This window comes from Otolemur garnettii, unplaced genomic scaffold (genome assembly GCF_000181295.1).
Source record: "Otolemur garnettii isolate 467f Iridium unplaced genomic scaffold, OtoGar3 scaffold00003, whole genome shotgun sequence".
Taxonomy (NCBI): Eukaryota; Metazoa; Chordata; class Mammalia; order Primates; family Galagidae; genus Otolemur; species Otolemur garnettii.
Window position 1 is genome coordinate 36,763,830 of NW_003852398.1, and position 7,221 is coordinate 36,771,050.

A 7,221-nucleotide genomic window follows, 5' to 3' on the forward strand; every position below is an offset into this window, starting at 1 on the left:
AAAAAAAAAAAAAAAGTAGCCAGGCATTGTAGTGAGCACCTGTTAGTCCCAGCTACTTGGGAGGCTGAGGCAAGAGAATCACTTAAGCCCAAGAGTTTGAGGTTGCTGTGAGCTGTGATGTCACAGCACTCTTACCCAGGGTGACAGCTTGAGACTCTGTCTCAAAAACAAAACAAAACAAAAAAACCTGTCCTTTCCTGAATTAGGTGTGAAAGGAAATTTTTGTTTACATAGACTCTTTCCCAGTGATTATAAAAATATTGGGCAAATGATTTAAAAGAACCAGTAGCAGGTATATTTTAAAATAACTCAAAATCTATATTTTTTCTGTTATAGAGTTAAATGGAGGGACCTGCTCAAATAGAACAGATCCGCCCTGGAAGAAATGAATGCATAGAATGTCCCACCCAGGAAAGAGGAAATGTGCCTCCAACTTTTAAAATTTTCATCCACCTTTACCCATTTGCAGACTTCCTTCTTAAACTCAGCTTGCCTGCACCCAGGTGGAATAAGGCCACTGTTGCTCACACAGAACCTGGATTCCATTTCCTTTAGTTCATGTTTCAGAATAATCTTTTATTTTTAATCTTTGGCCTCTCACTCTGAGACTTTGCAATCAGACCTGGGTTCAAACACCCATCTTTACACTATATACACTTGGGTAACTTCCTCAAGTTTTCTGAGCTCAGTTTCCTCATCTGTAAAATAAAGATAATAGTAGAATCCTCATGAGGTTGCTATGAGGGTTCAATGAGATAATGCATGTATTTAACACAGTGCCTCGCTCATAGAAAGCATTTAACAAATATAGTTATTGGCAGCAGTCATCTGTGGATTTGCCACCTAGAGTCCATTCATCCTCCATCTGATAACTCTACTCCATTTCTTCCCGATGAAATATCATTTTCTCCTCTTTCCACATGGTTCTAGTGAAAGTGATTCCATCCTCAGCAAGAGGCATAGAGCATGTGACTTAGGTTTAAGTTAATCAGATTATTCCATCCTCAGAGTACAGTGACTGATGCAAGAATGGGAATATACATAGAGTTACCATATGACCCAGCAATTCCACTTCTGTATATATCTAAAGGAATGGAAAATGAATGTCTAAACAAAAATTTGTATATAGGGGATTGGTTCCAGGACCCCCAATATATCATAATTCATACATACTCAAGTCCTTTAATTGACATTAGGAACCTCAATGTACAAGTTGACCCTCCATATTTGTGTGTATGTATTTTCTATCTGTTTTGTTTTTTAAAAATCTGCATATAAGTGGACCCATAAAACTGAAACCCATATTGTTTAAGGGTTGACTGTATATGATAGCAGCAGTATTCCTAATAGTCAAAAAGTGGAGGCTGGGCACAGTGGTTCACACCTATAATGCCAGCACTTCAGGTAGCTGAGGCCAGAGTATCACTTGAGTCCAGGAGTATGAGATCAACCTGAGCAACATAGCGAGACCCCCATTTCTACAAAAAATAAATGTGGAAATAATGTTGTTTCTACTTTTTGACTATTAGAGCTCTGTGCTGTGTATTTGGAATAATACAACTATGAACATGCATGTATGCATACAAGTTTTTACATCCATACCATAGGATATTATTCAGCCATAAAAAGGAATGAAGTACTAATTCATGCTATAACATTGATGAGCCTTGAAAAATTATGCTAAGTGAAATAAGCCAGATACAAAAGGCCATAAGCTATATGATTCCATTTATATGAAATATCCAGAATAAGCAAACCTATATATAAAGAAGGTAGATTAGTGGTTGCCAGGGACTGGATGGAGGGAGAATGGAGGGTGACTTGTTACTTGGTAAACAGTTTCTCTTTGGGGTGACGATAATGTTTTAGAATTAGATAGCAATGATAATCATACAACATTGTGAATATACTTAAAAAATCACTGAATTGCATGCTTTAAAAAGATGAATTTTATGGTATGTAAATTATATCGCAACTTAAAAAAACTAACCCCAAAATATAGAAGAATAGGCACATGTCTTAAGCAGACCAATGACAGCTAATAAGATTCACTTCAATTCTTTGGAGTTATGAGGAGAGGAAACTAGTTCTTTCTTTACAAATATCCAGCATAGCGTCTAGAGCTCTTTACCTATATTCGTGTGCATGGAGCCTGAGATTGAATTATCCATTCCAGCTGAAGGCAGAGCCAAGAAATAGAACACTAAAACCTGGGTACACACTGGAGCTACAGTGACTAATTGTCCTAGTTTGCCTAGCATGGGACTTTCCTGGTTTTAGCACTGTGAGTCAGGGTGCCATGTTGGTCACCCTTGCTAGAGCTCTGAGTTCACCTCTGGTTGAAGCTCAAGAGTTTATTCATGGTCTTTTTAATTACAGTCGTGTGCTGCATAATGATGTTTTGGTTAACAACAAACTACATATAGGACAGTAGTTCTATAATATTATGATACCACATTTTAGCCAGGTATGGTGGTGTGTACCTGTAGTCACAGCTACTTGGGAGGCTAAGGCAGGAGGATCACTTACTCCCAGGAGTTCAAAGCTGCAGTAAGCTTTGATGTTTATTGTGGAACAACACTTAACAAAAAGAAGGAGGCAAAAGCTGAACTGAACAGAGAAAGAAGTCAAAGGTGATGCAAGTTCTTGGTCAATCCAGTAGAGAAATCTGGAGCAATGTTCCATATCAGAGCAAAATGGCTGGGCTGTTATACTTTTCCCTGCTTCTCTTTATCTGCAAACTTTTAATCATCCTTCAATTATTAGCATAAACATTGTCTTTTGACAGTGTCCATAGCTCAGTGGGTAGGGCACTGGCCACATACATAAAGGCTGGCAGGTTTGAACCTGGCCTAGGCCAGCTAAAACAATGGGACTTGTTTTAGCTGCAACAACAAAAAATAGCTGGGCATTGTGGTAGTCACCTGTAGTCCCAGCTACTTGGGAGGCTGAGGCAAGAGAATTGCTTAACTCCAGGAGTTTGAGGTTGCTGTGAGCTGTGATGTCATGGCACTCTACTCAGGGTGACAGCTTGAGACTCTGTCAAAGAAACAAACCAACAAAAAAAACCCCACTGTCTTTTGGGAGAAACCTTTCCCCTGAAGCCCCCTGTGATATTAAGTCCTATAGCACCCAGCCCATATCTTTTATGTGTAGTAATTTGATTAATCATTATTTATTTTTTGTTTTATGGCTGTCTTTTTTTTGTGTGTGTGCTTCAGCTGTTGTTTATTTGTATTTTCTTTTCTTTTTTTTTTTTTTGAGACAGATTCTTACTATGTTGGAGTGCCATGGCTTCACAGCTCATAGCAACCTCAAACTCTTAGGTTTAAGCGGTTCTCTTGCCTCAGCTTCCCAAGTAGCTGGGACTACAGGCTCCTGCCACAATGCCTGGCTATTTTTCTGTTGCAGTTGTCATTGTTCTGGCCCGGGCTGGATTTGAACCTGCCAGCCTTGGTGTATGTGGCCAGCGCCTTACCCACTGAGCTACAAGTGCTGCCTCAGTTGATGTTTATTGACATATAGGTAGGCTCTATAGCAACACGCCCAGAGGCAGCTGCAGTAGAAGGGAAAATGGAAAAAAGTAAGGGTGGAATTGTGTCTGTAGCAAAAGGTGAGTGGAGTGCAGGACAGAAGACCACAGGGAGCAGGGGAGGCCATGGGGCTGGGCAAATAAGTAAGGGCCAGAGTCTGCTTTAACTAGAACCACTGCCCCACTCCTTAAGGTCCCTATTCTTGTTGGCTGGTCCAGGGCTGGGAGTTCTCTGGGCATCCATTTTCTGCAGAAAGGAGAAATCAAGAACACAAAGGAAAGGGAGCTGTTGCCCTCTTGCCATAGGCTCTGGGGGTTTCCAGTCTTGTATTCCTCCTTTGTCCCTTGCTTGAGTGAGGCCACCTGATGGGCAAGCCAGGCTTTTGGCTACCCCACTCAAGCAGGATCTCAGCCATGAGAAAACCAGGGAAACAGCTATATTTCACAGTGTCATTAATCTTCTCCCTGGTGTTCCAGCCCACCAGTGCCACAATATAGCCCAGAGTGACCTCTACAAGCATTGCTAGGAGGGGATGGGACAGGGGCTGAAGGAGGGGCTCTGGGGTCCATCATGGCACAGGCACTACTTGCATGGTGTTGATGAAGCTGGAGCCAGGGTGCCACCAGGTCAAGACACATCTCCTGTCTTGAAGAGGCCTCAGGCCTTTCCAACATTCATGGCCAAGTTCACCTGGAGGTCCACATCCTCAGCTTCCTGACCTGGGTCCTTGCACAAGATAGGGAATATGCCATAGTATAGGTGGGCCTGGCAAGCTGTCTGGGGATTATGTGTCATAGCAACGATGGGGGCATGTGGGCCATATCTGGCCACCTGGTGAGCAGACCTGCCAGACTTGGTGAGGATGATTACGGCCCCACTGCAGTACTTGAAGAAGGCCTCCAGGGCGCCTATGGCAGCAGCTTCTGTGGGGTTGCTGGTATTGGGTGCCAGGCAGCGGAGTTGCAAATAATTGCAAGTGGTAAATGACTGCCTCTGCCTCATGGGCAATCAGGAGCTGCCTGCTAACAGCTTCCAGAGGGTAGTCCCCTTTGGCTGTTTCTCCAGACAGCATGATGCAGTCAACTCTGTCCAGGACTGCATTGGCTACATGGCTGCCCTCAGCCCGAGTGGGGCCGGGCTTCTTGATCATGCTCTCCAGCATCTGCGTGGCACAGATTACAGCCTTCCTAGCTCGGTTGCATAGCCAGATAATCATCTTCTGAGCAAGGAAGACTTTCTCTGCAGGAATCTCAATGACTAGGTGACCACAAGCCACCATGATCCCATCACTGGCCTCCAAGATTTCATCAAACCTTCGAACTCCCTCATGATTCTCAATTTTGCTGATTATCTGGATGTTCTTTCCTTTCTCCCCTAGGATCTTCCTGATTTCATGGACATCAGATGCCTTGTAGATGAAAGATGCTAACACCATATCTACATCCTGCTCTACCACAAACTTCAGGTCCTGGATGTCCTTTTCTGACACAGTAGACAGGTCCACAGCAGCCCTGGGAAGGTTTACACCCTTCTTTCTACCCAAGGAGCCACCATTTTCTACCTCTGTCACCAGGAAATCAGAACCTTTCTGCTTCACCAGCAGGGAAATAAGTCCCATCATTCACGTAGATCTTGCTGCCCACCTCTATCACCTTGCAGATGTTCTTGTAGTCCAGCCACAGGAGATTCTCGTCACACTTCTCTATATAGGCATTATCCAACATGATCTTGACAGTGGCTCCTTTCTTCAGCTCTATCTCCGTGGTGCCACTGCCCTTGGTGAGCCCAGTTCGAATCCCAGGTCCTTTAGTGTCCGGAGCCACAGCAACTGGCTGGTAAAGAATGGGGTCAAATGCAAAGCTTTCTGTGGCTGTGGGCACGTTCTTTTTTTTTTTGAGACAGAGTCTCATTATGTCATCCTCCCTAGAGTGTCATGGCTTCACAGCTCACAGCAACCTCAAACTCTTGGGCTTACGTGATACACTTGCCTCAGCCTCCCAAGTAGCTGGGACTACAGGTGCCTGCCACAATGCCAGCTATTTTTTGTTGTGGCTGGCTATTTTTTGTTGTGGTTGTCATTGGCATTTTAGCTGGCCCAGGCTAGGTTCGAACCTGCCAGCCTTGGTGTATGTGGCTGGCCCCATAACCAGTGCGCTACAGGCACCCAGCACATGTTCTTTTTTTTTTTGTTATTGTTGAGACAGAGCCTCAAGCTGTCCCCCTGGGTAGAGTACTGTGGCATCACAGCTCAAAGCAACCTCCAACTCCTGGGCTCAAGTGAGTCTCCTGCCTCAGCTTCCCAAGTAGCTGGGACTACAGGCGCCTGCCACAATGCCTGGCTATTTTTTGGTTGCAGCCGTCATTGTTGTTTAGTGGGCCCAGGCTGGATTCAAACCTGCCACCTTAGGTGTATGTGGCTGGCACCTTAGCCACTTGAGCCACAGGCACTGAGCCCTAGCACACATTCTTGTGTGGTACTCATGAGTTTGTGCAAGAAGTTCAGATGAGCCACATTCATTCCAGACTTAATCATCTCCTTCAACATGTCCACTGACCAGGATGCTGGGCTGATGGCGCAGATGATGCCAGTGTTCCGGCTGTGATGGATAGTGAGTTGGTGTCCAGGCAGCACATGGGCTCCAGGAATGTGTCGGCCATGGCTGCCTGCAGCTGCTGGGTCTGAATAAAAGCAGTCCCAGCTTCACTACGGGGCTTTAACATGGCTTCTGAGGTCCTCTGGCGTGGTCCAGCTCTGGCTCCGCTGCAAATACAAAGAGGTAGGCAGCCACGGGATGCATCACTCTTGACTGTGTCTTTACATCTGTCTTACTTGCAGCACTTTAGTTTCGTGAAGGAAGGGACTGCTCTGGTTAGGTATTGCTAGGTGACAAACCATTCTACACCTTACTAGCTTAAAATAGGGGTTGACAAACTAGGACCCAAGTGCTGGATCCAGTTTATAGCCTGTTTTTTTGTATAGCTAGTAAATTAATTAATTTTTTTCTTTTTTAGACAGAGCCTCAAGCTATCCCACTGGGTAGAGTGCCGTGACATCACAGCTCACAGCAACCTCCAACTCCTGGGCTCAAGCGAGTCTCCTGCCTCAGCCTCTCAAGTAGCTGGGACCACAGGCACCCACCACAACGCCTGGCTATTTTTTGGTTGCAGCCGTCATTGTTGTTTGGCGGGCCTGGGCTGGATTTGAACCCACCACCTTAGGTGTATGTGACTGGCGCCTTAGCCACTTGAGCCACAGGCACTGAGCTTATTTTTTTTACTTTTTACTTTTTAAGGGGTTGTAAAAAAGAAACTCAAACAAATAAAAACAACAGCAAACAACAGAGGAAAAAATTACTAACTCTTGGGTTAAAGCAGCCATGTTTGTCTCATGATTGTATGGCTGAGGAATTCAGGAAGGGTTTGGCTGGGTGATTCTTTTGTTTTATGTGATATTGACCAGGACCTCTCAGTGACACTCATCTGGAGGCTGGTCTAGTTTGGGAGATCCAAGAAGTCTTCATTTACATGTCTGGTGCCTTGTAGGATGGCTGACAGGCTTGTTTTAGCTGGGTCCCTCTCTTTTTCCATGCTATCTCTATCAGGGTGGCTGGAGTTATTATAGAGTGGCTAAAGGCTCCAGTAGGCCAAAGTGGCAGCTCTTTTTTTTTTTTTTTTTTTTTTTTTGAGA

At 44.7% G+C, this 7,221-nt stretch overlaps 1 pseudogene; it reads right to left on the reverse strand.

Annotated features, from left to right (window-relative positions):
- Nucleotides 1-4,101: 4,101 nt before the first annotated feature.
- Nucleotides 4,102-6,266, reverse strand: LOC100962209 (annotated as a pseudogene).
- Between the last annotated feature and the right edge of the window lie 955 nt (nucleotides 6,267-7,221).